At 38.4% G+C, this 18,490-nt stretch overlaps 1 protein-coding gene across 7 annotated transcripts in view; it reads left to right on the top strand.

Annotated features, from left to right (window-relative positions):
• Positions 1 to 18,490, top strand: part of CSNK1G1 (casein kinase 1 gamma 1) — a 180,625-nt gene that overhangs the window by 53,171 nt on the left and 108,964 nt on the right. The gene's annotated exons all lie outside the window — the stretch shown is intronic.

Below are 18,490 nucleotides of genomic sequence, written 5' to 3'. Positions count from 1 at the left end.
TATAAGAAATAATTTGTGAAGAGGGACTATAGTCATTATCAATTATAATTGTTTTCCACGCTTTTAAATTTTTTACCAGTTCTGAGATTTTCTGATGAACATAGAGTTGTATACAGACACTAATAAAATGCAGACTCTGATTTAGGAGGTCTGAAGTGGAGCCCTAAATTCCGCATTTTTTTTTTGAGATGGAATCTCACTCTGTCACCCAGGCTGGAGTGCAGTGGCGTGAACTCAGCTCACTGCAACCTCTGACTCCTGGGTTCAAGTGATTCTCCTGCCAGGATCGAGCCAGGATGGTCTCGATCCCCTGACCTCCCAAGTGCTGGGATTATAGGCGTGAGCTACTGCACCCGGCTAATTCTGCATTTTTACAAACTCCAGGTGATGCAGATGCTGTTGGTCCTTTAAGAAGGGCATAAGGCCTTGATTTAAGGCTGGGCATGACGGCTTATGCCTGTAATCCCAGCACTTTGGGAGGCCAAAGCAGACAGATCATTAGGTCACGGGATCGAGACCATCCTGGATAACATGGTGAAACCTCGTCTCTACTAAAAATACAAAAATTAGCTGGGCATGGTGGCACATGCCTGTAGTCTCAGCTTCCTGGGAGGCTGAGGCAGAAGAATTGCTTGAACCCGATAGGTGGAGGTTGCAGTGAGCCAAGAGATCGCACCACTGCACTCCATCCTGGCAACAGAGCGAGACTCTGTCTCAAAAAGAAAAAAAAAAAGAAGGGCATAAGGCCTTGGTTTCATTCAGACTCTGCCCCCGAAAAGAAAAGAGCAAATCCTTACTCAGTAATATCCAGGCTTAGTCTGCAAGGATATATAATACATCCTGTTTGGAGAAGTTTTCCAATAGATAATATGTTTGCATTTCTTCCTGGAGTTTCCAGCATTAGAATTAAGTTAGAACTGAAAGAAGTTAGGCAGTTGTATTTCCCAACCAAGGCAATGAATTTTCTATTTCAAGTATGAATTTATGGGTGAGACGACAAATAATAACAAAATTAACCAGTCTGAAGATGTGAAATTGGGAAGAAGGTACATTGGGTGTTTATATACTTGTTAATGGCTCTCCCTTGATGAATGGGGTAGAGAAAATGAAATGCCTTATAAATGTATGAAGTTGGAGATTAGCTTGGAGAATGTGAAAAGGTCATCTTTTAGGCCAAAGTATTTTCTTTTTCTTCATACCTCTTGAGACTGTGGATTAATATGAAGATTCATTGTAAGAAACTTTGGCCCTTGTGGGTAGGAACATAATGTAATTATGTTTGTTATCTCTGTTACTTCTTTTTTTTTTTTTTTTTTTTTGAGATGAAGTGTTGCTCTAATGCCCAGGCTGGAGTGCACTGGTGCGATCTCAGCTCACTGCAACCTCTGCTTCCTGGGTTCAAGTGATTCTTGTGCCTCAGCCTCCCGAGTAGCAGGGACTACAGGAGTGTGCCACCGTGCCCAGCTTATTTTTTTTGTATTTTGGAGGAGACGGGCTCTTGTCATATTGTCCAGATCTGATCTGATCCCCCATAGAGAGCCTTGGAGAAACATCACTACACTAGCCAGAGACCATTTGAATTTAAGAGTGATGAGAATGGATTTGTTTCTTCTGTTATAAGGCTAGCAACCTGGAAATTCAGGACTTAATTAGGATAATGAAAGGATCTTTATAGTTAGAATTGTGTTCGGGTTAGCAAACCCGGCAGACGCTACATAGAATATGAGTAAGATGTGTAATTTCACACTGCTTTATTTTTTAGCAATTACAGAGTTGCTTTAATGAATAGTTTTGTGAAAATTCCTTTATGTCATATATTGACTTTGTTTTAACATCACAGTAGTACTTGCATTAAATAATTATGACATAAACATCCACAAAATGGTAGGTAGTAGACGTATGGATTCTAAACAGAGAGCAAAAAAAAAATAATGACTCTAGCTTGTGCAAGACGCATAATGATTGCTAAGAGGCAGTTTCTAATGCATCTAAATCTTTGAATTCTAAAAACATCAGACAATTGTTTCATTTCTGTGAAAGTGAAGAAAAACCTTGGTGAATGAAAAGTGGAAATCTGTTTAATCACTTAAGTCTAGATTTGTATTTTAAGTTTACATGGGAATAGAAAAATTCATTTAGGCCGGGCGCGGTGGCTCAAGCCTGTAATCCCAGCACTTTGGGAGGCCGAGGCGGGTGGATCACGAGGTCAAGAGATCGAGACCATCCTGGTCAACATGGTGAAACCCCGTCTCTACTAATACAAAAAATTAGCTGGGCACGGTGGCGCGTGCCTGTAATCCCAGCTACTCAGGAGGCTGAGGCAGGAGAATTGCCTGAACCCAGGAGGCGGAGATTGCGGTGAGCCGAGATCGCGCCATTGCGCTCCAGCCTGGGTATCAAGAGCGAAACTCTGTCTCAAAAAAAAAAAAAAAAGAAAAAAGAAAAATTCATTTAGTTAAAAACATACATTTATAGCCCATAAATATTTTTCAGAGTAGTATTGTGTTTTGTTTCCTCTTTGAATCTGAGATAATTTTAGTATTTCTTATTTGGACTTGCCCTTACTCAGTAGAAAGAACTTGTCTTTCTTTTCAGGTGCTTTTACTCTTCTCTGCTCATCAGGTTTTCATTAGCCCTGGGACCATACTGTTATGACCTTGTGTCTAGAAAAGATACTTTCAGAATCATTTGGCATCTTCCTAACAATAGTGGGCTGTATACCCCATTCCATCATTTTCTTGCTCGAATATTAGCATGGAGAAGATTGTAAACTACAAAATTCCAAAGTCAGGGCAGATGCAGTCTGGCTTCTGTCATGGCTACCACCTACAAGGCCCTGCTTCTCCAAACTAATTTCCTTTCCTAGCCACACTGTCTCTTAAAGAGCCAAGCGTATTTCTGTTTTTTGTTTTTCTTCTTCTTCTTCTTCTTCTTCTTCTTCTTCTTCTTCTCCTTCTCCTTCTCCTTCTTCTCCTTCTTTCTTCTTTCTTCTTTCTTTTGAGACAGGGTCTTGCTCTGTTGCCCACACTGGAATGCAGTGGTATGATCATAGCTAACTGCAGCCTCCCAACTCCTGGGCTCAAGTGATCCTCCCACTTCAGCCTTCTTAATAGCTGGTGCATAAGAACACACCCAGCTAATTTTTTTTTAATTTTTAAATGTTTTGTAGAGATGGAGTCTAAAAGGCTGGTCTTGAACTCCTAGCCTCCAGCGATTCTCCTGCCTCAGCCTCCCAAAGTGTTGGGATTACAGATGTGAGCTGCCACAACTAACCAACCATATGCATTTCTGCTGCAGAACCTTTACACTTGCAATTCCTTCTGTTTGCAGAATTCTTTCCCTCAAATTTTGCATAGTGGGTTCTCATCCTTTAGGCCTCAGTTTATGTCTTATCTTCTCAGAGAAATATTCTGTCCCTTCTTCCCTATTTCTTTTTAAAATAACATGTTTCTCCTCTAGCATATTTTATCTCATCAAACTGCTTTATTTTATTCATTGCATTTATCACTATCTGAAATGACAATATATATGTGTCCCTATTAATTATCTCTCCTTACTTGAATATAAGCCCCTTAGAGGGCAGGGATTCTTTGTGTATTCTTTACTGTTATTTGTGAGATGGAAGGATAAAAAGCTGATAAGTAGGAAGGGGGGAAAAATAAAGCATACTTTGCTTTGGGTTCCAGGTTTATGTGGGGGTGGTGGTAGGTAGTAGACCTATGGATTCTAAACAGAGAGCAAAAGAAAAAAAATGATAGTGCATTTTGGTTCTCTGCAAATGTTTCCACCCCATTAAACATCTTTTTTTCTTTTTTTTCGAGATGGAGTTTCACTCTTTTTGCCCAGGCTGGAATGCAATGGCACAATCTCAGCTCACTGCAACCTCCGCCTCCCAGGTTCAAGTGATTCTCTTGTCTCAGCCTCCTGAGTAGCTGAGATTACAGTCATGTGCCACCACGCCTGGCTAATTTTGTATTTTTAGTAGAGGCCAGGTTTCACCATGTTGGCCAGGCTGGTCTCGAATTCCTGACCTTAGGTGATCTGCCTGCCTTGGCCTCCCAAAGTGTTGGGATTACAGGTGTGAGCCACTGCACCTGGCCCCCATTATACTTTGAACAACCATTTGTTGAATATTTACTATGATACTAGACTCTGGGAAGAATAGAAATAACAAGATGTAGTTTTTGTCCCTACACATACCACAATCCAGTGGCAGATAGAGAAAAACAGATTGCCAGACAAAGTGGTAATATAGCAGATTGTAGGCTGGGTGTGGTGGCTTATGCCTGTAATCCCAGTACTTTGGGAGCCAAGGCAGGCAGATCACTTGAGCTCGGGAGTTTAAGACCAGCATGAGCAATGTGGCAAAACCTGTCTCTACAAAAAATACAAAAATTAGCTGAGTGTGGTGATATGCACCTGTAATCCCAGCTACTTGGGTGACTGAGATGGGAGGATAGCTTGAGCGTAGGAGGCTGATGCTACTGTGAACCAAGATCAAGTCACTGCGCTCCAGCCTGGGTGACAGAGTGAGACCCTGTCTCAAACAAACAAATAAACAAAAAAAAACAGATTGTATAGTCAGAGAAAGTTAATAAAGGCTTCAAAGAGTAGGTATGATTTGATGATAGGACAGGATTTCTGTTTGTGGACATAAAGAAGAAGAGCTTGTGCAGGATGCACAATCACTAGATATTGTACAAGTCCCTCGCATATTATCACAGCAGCAGTTAGTTATACATGACTGGGTCATAGGATGTGAAGTGAAAGAAAAGTAAAGAATGAAGCTTTTATGTAAGGTTGTGAAGTGTTTGCATATATTAAAGCATTTGGACTTTATCCTGTAGGCAATGAGGTTGAATCATCAGGGCTTTTACAATAGAGGAATGACATAATCTAGCTTGTATTCCAGAAAGAGAATTCGGGTTGTATTGTAAGATTAGACCAAACAGGAAAGAAGTTGACATCTTGTAGATTTTACTTACCATGTTATACTTTGTTCTTCTGTCTCTGTCTCCCAAGGTATGCATTAGGGATATTACTTTGCTTTATTAATCCTCATATTCTAATTCCTTTCACTGTGTGTGGTATGTAATGAGTACTCAAGAAAGGCTGAATTGTCCAGGTCAGAAGTGGCAGGGCCTTTGGTCTTAGCTCTGAAAATGGCAGTGAGATGGAGAGACGATTAGGTAAGTTAGAAATTTTAGACATAGACTATAGGCAGGATTTGGTCACTAATTATTTGATGGGAAGGAGTCAAAGATGACTAAATGTGCCAGCTTGAGGAGACCATGTGAATGAGGAAGATGTTAACCCATTTATGCTGAAGGTTGCAAATATTTTTTTTGAAAAATCAGACCTTGGTGATGACCTTGACTAGTGGGATATAAGTAACTCCCACAAACCTAACGTTCCAATAGTGGAACACTTGGCATAAATGGGTTAATAGAGATAGGAAATATAGGACTAGGGAGAGTGGTTGGGAAGGCAGGTAAGATAGAGTTTGTGATTATTTGAGGACTATGTGACACATACACAGAAATGCATATCCGAGACTTTGAAAATTTAGGCTTGAGATAGGGGAATTAAGAAGTCACCACCAGACCAGGCACAGTGGCTCACGCCTGTAATCCTATCACCTTGGGAGGCCAAGGAGATCGGATCACCTGAGGTCAGGAGTGCGAGACCAGCCTGACCAACATGGCAAAACTCCATCTCTACTAAAAATGCAAAAATTAGCATGTGTGGTGGCACACGTTTGTAATCCCAGCTACTCCTGAGGCAGGAGAATTGCTTGAACCCAGGAGGCAGAGGTTGCAGTGAGCTAAGATCGTGCCATTGAACTCCAGCCTGGGTGACAGAGTGAGACTCCATCTCAAAAAAATAAAAAAAAGAAAATAATTAATCACCATATAAGTGTTAATGAACACTGAAAGTCTGAGGAATGATGCTTTGTGGAGCTTGTTTGACTGAGAGAAGGAGGAATGCTGGAAAACAAAGAGTAGAGGGGCTAAGCAGGATAAGGCTATTTTTATTCCCTGTGGTCTTTTATATTTTCTAAGATGCTTCCTTCCCCATGTTTTTTGATCCACCTTCCTCGGCCTCCCAAAGTGTTGGGTTTATAGGTGTGAGCCACTGCTCCCAGCCCTTCCCCATCTTTTAAAAATGAGCCACATGTATTTTGTCATCAGAAAAAAGCAGTAATTGGCTGGGTACCACTGTTTCTGAGTTGTTTCACTATAATGACCTGCAGTTCCATCCATGTTGCTGCAAAAGATGTGTAATTTTATTTTTTAAGGGCTGAATAGTAGTTCATTTTGTGTGTGTGTGTGTGTGTGTGTGTGTGTGTGTTTAGAAAATATATCTATACACACCACATTTTCTTTATCTCATCATCCATGAGGGACACTTAACTTGTTTCCATATCTTTGGTGATAAACATAACATGTGCAGGTATCTTTTTGATGTAATAATTTCTTTTGGGAAGATATTTAGTAGTGAGATTGTAGAACTGACGGTTGTTTTAGATTTTTTGAGAAACTTGCATACTGTTTTCCATAAAGGGTGTACTCATTTACATTCCCGCCAACAGTGTTTAAGTGTTCTCTCTTCTCCGCATCCTTGCCAACGTCTTTTATCTTTTGACTTTTTAATAGTGGCCATTCTTAGGAGTGTTAAAGGTTTATTGAAAAAAACAGCTAAACAAAAAATAATAGCCATTCTGACTGGTATAAAATTATATCTTATTGTGGTTTTAATTTGCATCTCTCTGCTGATGAGTTCTTTTGAGCATTTTTTCATATGCTTCTTGGCAATTTGTATGTCTTTATTTGAAAAATACCTGTTCATGTCCTTTGCCCACTTTTAGATGGGGGTATATGGTTTTTTGTTGTTGTTGTTTTGTTTGAGTTCCTTGTAAAGTCTTACAATTAGTATTGTAAATACTATAATATCCTTTTAATTGGGTATTAGTTTCCTGTCAGATGCAGAGTTTGCAAATATTTTCTCTCAACAGGTTGTCTGTTCACTCTGTTGATTATTTCTTTTGCTGTGCAGATGCTTTTTAGTTATAATTAAGTCCCGTTTGTCTATTTTTGTTTTTGTTGTGCATTTTAATTTTCTTGGAAGAATATCAAATGTATATGAGATTCTCGTTTGTAGTAGTATCATAGTTTAAATTTCTTTTGGAATTACACCCTAGTTTAACTTAAGCACAGTTTGTTAAGGTTAAGCAGTTTTAACAAATCTTGGAGAAGAATTATTCTGTCAATAGCATAATCCATCAAAATAAGGTAGAAGAGAAGAATTCTAGCCACATTTGCCAACACACAGTCTGCATTGCATTAATATGGTAATTTTAGAAGCATCACAGATATAATACTTGCAGGATTATGCATTGATAGCTTGACTGGTTAACCAGGAGAATGTAATGGTAAAATTTCCAGGCTTGCCAAACAAATCCAATTTTTATTTTTTTTTTTGAGACTCTGTTGCCCAGACTAGAGTGCAGCGTTGCAATCTCGGCTCACTGCAGCCTCCATCTCCCAGGTTCAAGTGATTCTTGTGCCTCAGCCTCTGAAGTAGCTGGGGTTACAGGTGTACTGTGCCACCCCGCCTGGCTAATTTTTGTATTTTTAGCGAATATGGGGTTTCACTATGTTGGCCAGGCTGGTCTCAAACTCCTGACCTCAGGTGATCTGCCTGACCATGGTTTCCCAAAGTGCTAGAATTACAGGCGTGAGCCACCATGCCTGACCAGAATTTTTTAGGAGGACTATTAAAGTAGGATGGTTATGGGCAAAAGAAGTTTATAGAAAGATTTGATTATGAGGGGGATTCAGAAGCAGTATTTACATGATTTCATCATGCATCCTAAGGAAAAAACGGTCTGAATTTATGGTCTAATTTTCCAGAAGAAGATAAAGCTCTTATCAAAGAAAATGGAGCTTACTACCTACTGTTATGGGCTTTCAAAGAGCAGATGATACTAGATTGATTCAATTTTTTTTTCTATGTTGGATTACTAGAGCAAGAGGAAATATATATATACACACACACACACATGTATACATGTATACACACATATATATACTTATATATACATATATATCGCTTTATAAAGTATCATATGTAATATTTTTTATAATTTATCTTTAATTACAATAACTATGTTACATGGATTCTAAAGTCCTGAACCCTGTAGGCAAGTGGTTCAATTCTTTTATCCACGTCCTCTAGATACCTCCTTATTTCTAAATATTATTTCTTGATTTTTTTCAATATTAGGTATTGTTATTGGTTTTCTCATTTATGCCATCCCTAATGATGTACATACCTTCCCCACATTCTCCCAATATACTTATGGTCAGCAATTTTTTTACATTTACAGCTTTAGGCTGTTGAAATATTATTTACAACTGAGCTATGAGAGCACTGTTGTTGTATTTCCTTTTTAGTATGACTCTATCCTCCCTTCCTTCAGAATCAAAAATTGCTGATACTTGATTTTTTAAAAAAAATTTTAGTTATCTGTATACCTTTAATTTTTTTCCCTCAAGTCCAACAATTAAAAAATTTCTGTCACGGCCGGGCGTGGTGGCTCACGCCTGTAATCCCAGCACTTTGGGAGGCCGAGGTGGGTGGATCACGAGGTCAAGAGATCGAGACCATCCTGGTCAACATGGTGAAACCCCGTCTCTACTAAAAATACAAAAAATTAGCTGGGCACGGTGGCGCGTGCCTGTAATCCCAGCTACTCAGGAGGCTGAGGCAGGAGAATTGCCTGAACCCAGGAGGCGGAGGTTGCGGTGAGCCGAGATTGCGCCATTGCACTCTAGCCTGGGTAACAAGAGCGAGACTCCGTCTCAAAAAAAAAAAAAAAAAAAAAATTTCTATCACTGACATTAGGTAATTCTGTGTTTAAATTCCTTTTCTGCTGTATGGCTTAGTTTTGCTAAGTCATTTACCATTTGTTTATTCAATTCTCATCTTCCAAAATGTTGACATCTCTAGTCTACTGTTTCCTCACCTATTCTCTTTGTCCTTTCAGTGGGGTTTTGGAAATAAGAGTTAAATGCTTCCTTTTTTTTTTTTTCTGCTGTGTGAAACTACATGTCTCTATATACATCTAGAGACACATTTTTATTTGACAGACTTTTGTGATATTCTGGTAACATATATAGAAATGTGAGGTGACTGGTAAGATAATTAAGTAGATTTGCTGTTCCTTTAACCATCTTCCTTAAAGAGGAAGAGTTAATGGATTATTACCCTCACTGATGCTAAACTACACAGAGTTCTGTATTTTGGTCCTATCCAGTTCAACTGTGAATTGGATCGAGACCTTTGAAGGACATACTGATGAAATCTGTACACAACACAGTGCTTTGGGTGGGGCAGCTAATATGTATTACTGGTTAACAGAATCAAGATTCAACATTATCTTAAATCAGTGAAGAGTTGAACAAAAGTCCTGACCATGGTTCATAAACCAGTTCTATACAGTTTTGGATGTGACAACTCTATTAGCAACAATTAATATGAAAAAGATAATTTTAAGTTTAGAATGAGAAAAGAATGGTCCCAGACTTCCCAAAAGTTTATCATAACTTTGAGTAACTTAATATATGAAGTCCAGATCAACAAAAGTACTTCAGTTTTAGATCTATAAGGAACCTTAGCATTGTGTAGTTCAACTGTCATCTTTTTAAATATGAGAGAAGTTGGCTGGGAGCAGTGGCTCACACCTGTAATCCCAGCATTTTGGGAGGCCGAGGCAGGCAGATCACGAGGTCAGGAGTTTGAGACCAGCCTGGCCAGTGTAGTGAAACCCTGTCTCTACTAAAAATACAAAAAATTAGCAGGGCGTGGTGGCGGGCATCTGTAATCCTAGCTACTTGTGAGGCCGAGGCAGGAGAATTGCTTGAACCTGGAAGGCATTGGTTGCAGTGAGCCAAGATTGCACCATTGCACTCCAGGCGAGGCGACAGTATGAGACTCTGTCTCAAAAAAAAAAAAAAGATGAGAGAAATTAAAAATTAAGTGACGTGGTCTAGGGAGAACAACCAGCTTATCACAGAATTGGAACTACAGCCCAGATCCAAGACATCACAAATAGCTATTTCTAGTATATGCCATATAGTCTTACCAGTTACTGGTTAAGTGTATAGTTGAAATACCACATGCCAGAAAAAAATGGTTAAAAAGGACATCAGAATAAATGTCTAATTATAATACAAAGGTGATGGTCGTTACCATTTAATGTAATTGCCTGTTACCAGAAAAAGAAATATAAATAAAGTATAAAATGATAGCTAATGATCTTTTAAGTGACGCTATCTAGTTTTTATGGTGGATCATCTCCAGCATGAATCATCAGAGATTTTCCAGGGGTTAGGAGAAAAAACATTGATAACTTAATTTTGCAAAGTTTAATACTATACTATTGCAAAGTAAATTTAGAGCAGAATCAAAGTGGAGGATATTATAAACACTATGCCTCTTTCAAATAAAAAGCTAGGGGTAGATTTCCATAATTACCTAGCCATTTATTCATTTAATAAATTGTATTGAGCATCTGGTTTTTGGCAGGCATTTAGCTAGGCTCTGAGGGTACAAAGCTTATAAATAAGACATGTACCCTGCTTTATCAAGATTGTTATTTGGGGAGTCACACTTAGAAATTAACTATACTGCAGTGCAGTAAATAAAATAATAGAAAATGTATACAAGATGTAACATGGCTTAGAAAGACTGATATCTCTGCTGAAATCAGCAAATGGCAGAAAACCTGCACAAATAAGACACTCTGAGTTGAACCTTTAAGGCTTGAGTTGGACAGTAGGGAGAAAGGGCTGGGGTCAGGGGGTGAGAATGTGAAAGAACATTCTCAAAAGAGGAAGCCACAGCATTCAAAAGCATGGAGGTGTGAAACACAAGAAAATGTAAAGAACCTCAGTGCTACTGGAAAGCATGTGTGGCTAAAATGTACCAGTGTTGTTCAGTGGAATTGGTATTAGGAAGTGAGGCCAGAGATGTGAGTAGAGCCTGTTCTTGACAATGATAGAGATTTTGGACTTTATTGTGTAGGCCATGAAAAAACTCAGGAGGCATTACAAGTGTCATCGTTTGTTTTTTTCCCTTCTTGGAGAAGTTAAATTAACTAGAATGATCTCACTCCTCTTTCCTCCAAAATCTAGTTTTTCTATATTTTTAAAAAAACATGGAACAATCTGTTTTTATCCAGAGGTGTTCATATCTACAGAATAGTAGGACTTTTTTTTAATTTATCAGGGTAAAAAGCTGAAACAGTAAATGCTTTATGATTTAAGTAATTGTGAGTGTTTCTTTGATTGAAGGACTATTCTCGGTAGTTTGGGTTAATGTTTATACTGTGGAACTAGAAGTTAACATGTTAATATCTCAGCAGATTGGGGTCCTTTTTGAGGGATGTAATGCCCCTTTTTATACTTATTAGTCTTCTTTATTTTATAAAGTACTTCAGGGAATAGATTAACCTAAATGTTAAATAATTTTTTGAGATTTGAACATCTAGACTATAGAAAGGTTTAGGATAATTCTAATATATGAAGCTTTTTTGTTTTGTTGGTTTGGGAGACTTTTTGGTATGTGTACTTTGATATAAATGAAGTTGGATATACTTTGGGATTCGGATTTTTATTAGCTAAATTGATATGTGGTTTTCATGATTATAATTTTAATGGCTACATTCTGTTTCTTCAAGTGGAGTGCTAGAACTGTTAACCATAAAATTAGGCTTCCAGTTAAATCTAACTTTTATTATAAACAGTAAACATTTTCATGAAAATAGAGGTTATTATCAGAAATATAACATATCTTCCTCCTTGGCTTCTGGATAAATTTTATTTTGTATAGATTGCACAGGAAATTTATACACTGGTGATACAACTATATTTTTCAATAGTTTTATTCTACTCTAAAATATTTGTATTTAAGAGGAGTTAAGGCTAAATGCAGAAATTTTCACAAAATTTATATACAGTATAAGTTAACCTAATATGAATTAGAATTATAAAGTACAGGCCTGGTGCAGTGGCTCACGCCTGTAATCCTAGCACTTTGGGAGGCAGGCAGATCACAAGATCAGGAGATCGAGACCATCCTGGTTAACACGGTGAAACCCAGTCTCTACTAAAAACACAACAAATTAGCTGGGCATTGTGGCGTTCGCCTCTAGTCCCAGCTACTCGGCTGAGGCAGGAGAATTGCTTGAACCCAGGAGGCTGAGGTTGCAATGAGCCGAGATTGTGCCCACTGCAGTCCAGACTGGGCAATGGAGTGAGACTCCCATCTCAAAATAAATTAATCATGCATGGTGGCACATGCCTGTAGTCCCAGTTACTGGGATGGCTGAGGCACGAATTGCCTGAACCTGGGAGGCTAAGATTGCAGTGAGCTGAGATCACACCACTGTACCCAGTGCCCAGCCAGGGCAACCAAGTAAGACCCTGTCTCAAAAAAAAAAAAGAAAAAATTTGGTTAGGCAATTCTGTAGAGACAGAAAGTAGAGGTTAGGCAAGATGGTTCATGCCTGTAATTTTAGCACTTTAGGAGGATCACCTGGGGCCAGGCATTTTGAGATAAACCTCAACAATATAGCAAGACTCCATCTCCACAAAAAAATGTTTAAAAAAATTAGCCAGCCTTCATGGTGCATGCCTGTAGTCCCAGTTACTGGGGAAGCTGAAGTGAGAGGATTGCTTGAGCTCAGGAGGTTAAGGCTGCGGTGAGCCTAGATTGCACCACTACACTCCAGCCTGGGCAACACAAACAAACAAAAAAACCCATAAAATTCTAAAATTTGCCATCTCAATCATTTTTAAGTATATAATTCAGTAGTGTTTATTCACCTTATTGAGAATCAAGTCTCTAGAACTTTTTCTTTCCTTCTTTTTTTTTTGAGACGGAATCTCACTCTGTCACCCAGGCTGAAGTGCAGTAGCATGATCTTGGCTCACTGCAACCTCCGCCTCCCAGGTTCAAGCAATTCTCACTGCCTCAGCCTCCTGAGTAGCTGAGATTACAGGCGCCCACCACCACACTGAGCTAATTTTTATATTTTTAAGTAGAAATGGGGTTTTGCCATGTAGACCAGGCTGGTCTTGAACTCCTGACCTCAGGTGATCCACCCGCCTCGGCTTCCCAAATTGCTAGGATTGCAGGCGTGAGCCACCATGCCCAGCATAGAACTTTTTCATCTTGCGAATTGGAAACTCTTTTCTCATTTCCTTCTTTCCCTTCTTCCCAGGTAAGTACCACTCTATTTTTGTCTCTTTTTTATTATTATTATTTTTGTAGAGATGGAGTCTCACTATGTTGCTCAGACTGGTCTGGAACTCCTGGCCTTAAATGATTTTCCTGCCTCAGCCTCCCAAAGTTTTGGGATTACAGGGATGAGCTACTGCACCCAGCCCCTACTTTCTCTCTATATGAATTTGACTACTTCAGATATTTGATAAAAGTGGAATCATACAGTAGTTGTCTTTTTGTGGCAAATTTATTTTACCTAGTATAACGTCCTCAAGGTTCATCTGTTAATAGTGTGTATCAGAATTTCCTTCCTTTTTCAAGTTGAATTATCCATTGTATGTATATATCATACTTTGTTTAGCCATTCATTCATCAGTGGACATTTGAGTTGCTTCCATCTTTGGGCTATTATAACTGGAACTAAGTTGGCTGTTTCTGAATGCTTAGCGTAAGACACCCACAGAATAAAGTTTTGATTTGGAGGGAGAAGCAGCAGTTCTGAAGATAAAATATGAGAAAAGGTAGGTCTGAGTGGAATGACTACCTATTTTGTCCTGGTTGGTCAGTGACCATTATTTGTTATATCAGCTCAACTCACAGTTCCCAAAGACTTTTTGAGAAGAGGTTTTTTCAACATGCTGCTAGGTAGAATGCAAAGTGAGTTTGATAGGCTTATTATCCTTAATCAGAAAGAAAGTACCTGAACAATCTGAAACCTTTGTGTGTGTGCACACATATGTATATGTTTCTTTTTAATTAACAGTATGGTTCTTTAATGTAGGAGGACTTATGCTTTCTTATTTATCATTTTACTAGAACTAGGTCATGTCTTCATCTAGGGTATGAATATACGACATTTTGTTTATGCATTCATCAGTTGATGGGTATTTTCTTTGTTTCTGTGTATGAATACTCTATGATCCAGAAATTCCACTCTGGATATTCACTTAAGAAAATGCACATATATGTGCACCAAGAAATATGTTTAATAATATTCATAGGAGCATTATTCCCAATGGCCCAGACTGAAAACATCCAAATGTCCATCAACAGTAGGACAGATAAATAAATTGTGGTATATTCATACAATGGAATACCATACAGTAATGAAAAAGTATGAGCTACTAATGTACGTGACGAAGTGTATGAATCTCGTGGACATAATCAAGGAAAAGAATCCAGATACATAAGAATGCATATTACATAATTCCATCCATATGATGTCAAAAATAAGCAAATGTCATTTCCTACAATAGCAGTCAAAACAGATTACCTTTGGTAGTGGTAAGTAGGAGTTAGTCATTGAGAAGAAGCACCAGAAAGCCTACTGTTATGCTGAAAGTGTTCTCTGTCCAAATGGTAGTTGCATCAGTATATGTGTGGTTATATAAAAATTCACTGAGCTCTACAGTTAACATTTGTGTACTTTACTCCATATAAGTTGCACCTCAGAAAAAAGAAAAAGTAGGTGTAAAACAAAATTCCAAAAAAAGGTACATCATTTGTGCAAGAGGATTAAAATTTGTTTTTTGATGTTAACAGTATATGTCAGTGATTTTCACATCACTTAGGTGGAGCTGCTTCACAATCGATGGCTCTAAACAAAGCTGAAAATTATGTGCCAGAGTCTTAAGGAAATTGTCCAAATAATTAACAGTAAAGCAAGAGTAAAAAAAAAGTGAAACCCGTAGGTTAACATTGTTCATTTTTACATAAATACTTTTATTAGGATGAAAAATTTTTTAGATGTGGGGAATAGTTGAATCAGCAGAATCTACGAAGTTCTCATACTCTGGCTTCTCCTATATATACATTAGGTGAGTGCATAATTTTACATAAAAATATACTTTTACCCTTGGGCTGGGCGCGGTGACTCATGCGTGCAATCCCAACACTTTTTGAGGCTGAGGTGGGTGGATTACCTGAGGTCAGGAGTTTAAGACCAGCTTGGCCAACATGGCAAAACCCTGTCTCTACTAAAAATATACAAATTAGCCGGGCGTAGTGGTGGGTGCCTGTAATCCCAGCTATTTGGGAGGCCAGGTGGGAGAATTGCTTGAAACCAGGAGGTGGAGGTTGCAGTGAGCTGAGATAGTCCCACTGCACTCTGGCCTGGGTAACAGAGTAAAACTCTGTCTCAGGAAAAAAAAAATACACACACACACACACACACATATACACACTTTTACCCCTGCTACAAATTTTATTATTTTATATATGTATGTATGTATGTATGTATGAATGAATGACTTACAGGGTCTCACTCTATTGCCCAGGCTGGAGTGCAGTGGTGCAATCACAGCTCACTGTAACCTTGAACTCCTGGGCTCAAAGAATCCTCCCATCTCAGCCTCCCAAGCAGCTAGGACTGAAGGGTGCACCACCATGCCTGGCTAATTTTTAAATTTTTTTATGGAGACAGAGTCTCACTTTGTTTCCTAGGCTGATCTCAAACTCTTGGCCTCAAGTGATTCTCTCAACTCGACTTCCCAAGTGTTGGGATCACAGGTTTGAGACACAGCGCCCAGCCTACAAGTTTATTAATAACATCTATATTTCCTCTCAAAACTTGCATCACTGTCTAGAATGAAGTTCTGTATGCTTATTGGCAGGAAAATATATTTGACTGTTTTGACTGATGATCAAGTTCAAGTCACTGACATTGCATAATTTTAGTTCTTCTGGAATTGATTGCTTTTCCTTGAACTCAGTTCATGATTGTTTTTTCACTTTCTTTTTTTTTTTTTTTGAGACGGAGTCTCGCTCTTGTTACCCAGGCTGGAGTGCAATGGCGCGATCTCGGCTCACCGCAACCTCCGCCTCCTGGGTTCAGGCAATTCTCCTGCCTCAGCCTCCTGAGTAGCAGGGATTACAGGCACGCGCCACCGTGCCCAGCTAATTTTTTTTTTTTTGTATTAATAGAGACGGGGTTTCACAATGTTGACCAGGATGGTCTCGATCTCTCGACCTCGTGATCCACCCGCCTCGGCCTCCCAAAGTGCTGGGATTACAGGCTTGAGCCACCGTGTTTTTTCACTTTCAACTCTTTATTTTTCAAAGACTGTTGAACCTTTTTTTTTCCTACCTGGGTGGCTGAAATGTCTCACTAGTACTTTTCTCCATTTTCATGGGTTTCCATTTGATCTTTTAATTTTCCACATTGATATTGTAGAGGTCTTCAAATAATAAATGATCCAACTGTTCTAAAAAGTACTTCAATTCTGTTTCAGACCCATAATAAAATATTTACTGATTAAATGATATAACATCTGAGATTTGTTTCAAACTAATAAAGTTACTGAAATTGGGTAGGTTACATGGGGGAAAATCATATGCCTTGGAAATTATGCATCAAAATTTTAAAAATACAAAAATACTTCAGTATTTTTCTGCTGCAGAAAAACATACTTTCTAGAATGATTCATTCCAGTTTTTCTGCTCACCACTATAATGTAGAACATTTTACACATTTGCTTTGTAAAGCACAGGCCTTTGAAAGTACATAGACACTTTCTCAAAAACAGAGTATGAGTCCTGCTTTGATGCAATTTATAAATGACTTTCAACTTCTCTGTTTCTTTTGGCCCTTGCTGCCTTTTACCTCACTCCACCTAGTCTCACTTTAGACTTTCAGTTGTTACGAGTAGCCTTATGTTTCTTACTAACAGGTTAATCAGAATATCATGTGTAATACCTTAAGAAAGTTATGTAGAAGCTAGTCCAGTCACTGACCTAAGCTTTTCATTGCAAAATGAAATAATTGAAACTGTTTTTAAAAGGTTTTTATTGATGACTCTTATTCTTTGTTGATCATGACTCACACTAAAAAACAAATATTGTTATTTAATATATACATGGTTAATATCTGTGTGTATCTGAAAAGTTTCATGAAATAATATTTACCCTTACTAAGTATAATGTACTCATATATTTTTTCTTTAAAAAATTTGGTGAAGACATTCTCTAAAATAAGTATTTGAATATATTTATTTACTTTATATCCCACTAATGGAGCATGTTCTACAGTTTAGAAAACATTTGAGCATTGTCTATTTTGTTATTAATAAACATGCTGTATATATACCATCCCAGTGATATTAAGTAAGCTTTAATAATATTTTATTTTATTAGAGTTCTTATTGTTATTGATAGGTAAGCTCTTTAAAAAACTTGACACAAGAAAAAAGTTATTCTCAATATTAACTGCTAATCATTTGGGGAATGTTTCTGCTAATAATATACTAATATTTCAATACTGTTAGTAAAAGTGAAAAAATTCTCTGCTTTTCTTCTTCTTCCTTCTTCCTTCTTCTTCTTCCCCTTCCTTCCTTCCTTCCTTCCTTTCCTCCTCCTCCTCCTCCTCCTCCTCCTCCTCCTCCTCCTTCTTCTTCTTTTCTTCTTCTTTTTTTTTTTTAATGGAGTCTTGCTCTGTTGCCCAGGCTGGAGTGCAGTGATGCAATCTTGGCTCCCTGCAACCTCCACCTCCTGGGTTCAAGCGATTCTCCTGCCTCAGCCTCCTGAGTAGCTAGGATTACAGACGCATGCCATCATGCCTGGCTAATTTTTGTATTTTTAGTAGAGACGGGGTTTCACCATGTTAGCCAGGCTGGTCTCAAACTCCTGACCTCAAGCGATCTGCCCATCTCAGCCTCCCAAAGTGCTGGGATTACAGGCATGAGCCACCATGCCTGGCTGCTCTGATTTTTTTCTTTAGAGTTGTATTGCCATTGTTATCTTCTTACCCCTAATCATGCTGCTTAATTAAAAAGATGCTCATACTGCTCTTCTTATCCCTAATCATACTGCTCACTTAAAGAGATGTTCTTTGGGCTGGGCACTCCAGCCTGGGCAACAGAGCAAGACTCTGTCTCCCAAAAAAAAGAGATGCTCTTTGGGTGGAGGAGGCAATAGGCCAACCTGTCGTAAATAGACATAGTTATCATCTGAGTAATGTAAAAGTACTTACTTGTTTTAACTACTAATTGTATCAAGTTCATTTGGCTGGATTTTTAATAAGTTTTAGGTAGTAATTTATACATGTACTATTTTCACTGGAGGGCAAGAAAATGTGACAGCTGGAGCTCTAACTAAACAGACTGTATGTTCCTTTATCAGTATGGCTCTGAAACTGAGAACTCCTGGTTCTTTGAAATAATGCAGTGTCTGATGAAGCTTACGGTAAATGTTGTCTCTGTAGGTG

The sequence above is a fragment of the Aotus nancymaae genome, unplaced genomic scaffold, assembly GCF_030222135.1.
Source record: "Aotus nancymaae isolate 86718 unplaced genomic scaffold, 86718_ANA_hifiasm-v0.15.2.pri h1tg000041l, whole genome shotgun sequence".
Lineage (NCBI taxonomy): Eukaryota > Metazoa > Chordata > Mammalia > Primates > Aotidae > Aotus > Aotus nancymaae.
Note: the sequence above shows the minus strand (reverse complement) of the source record. Positions and strands in the feature narration are given on the sequence as shown.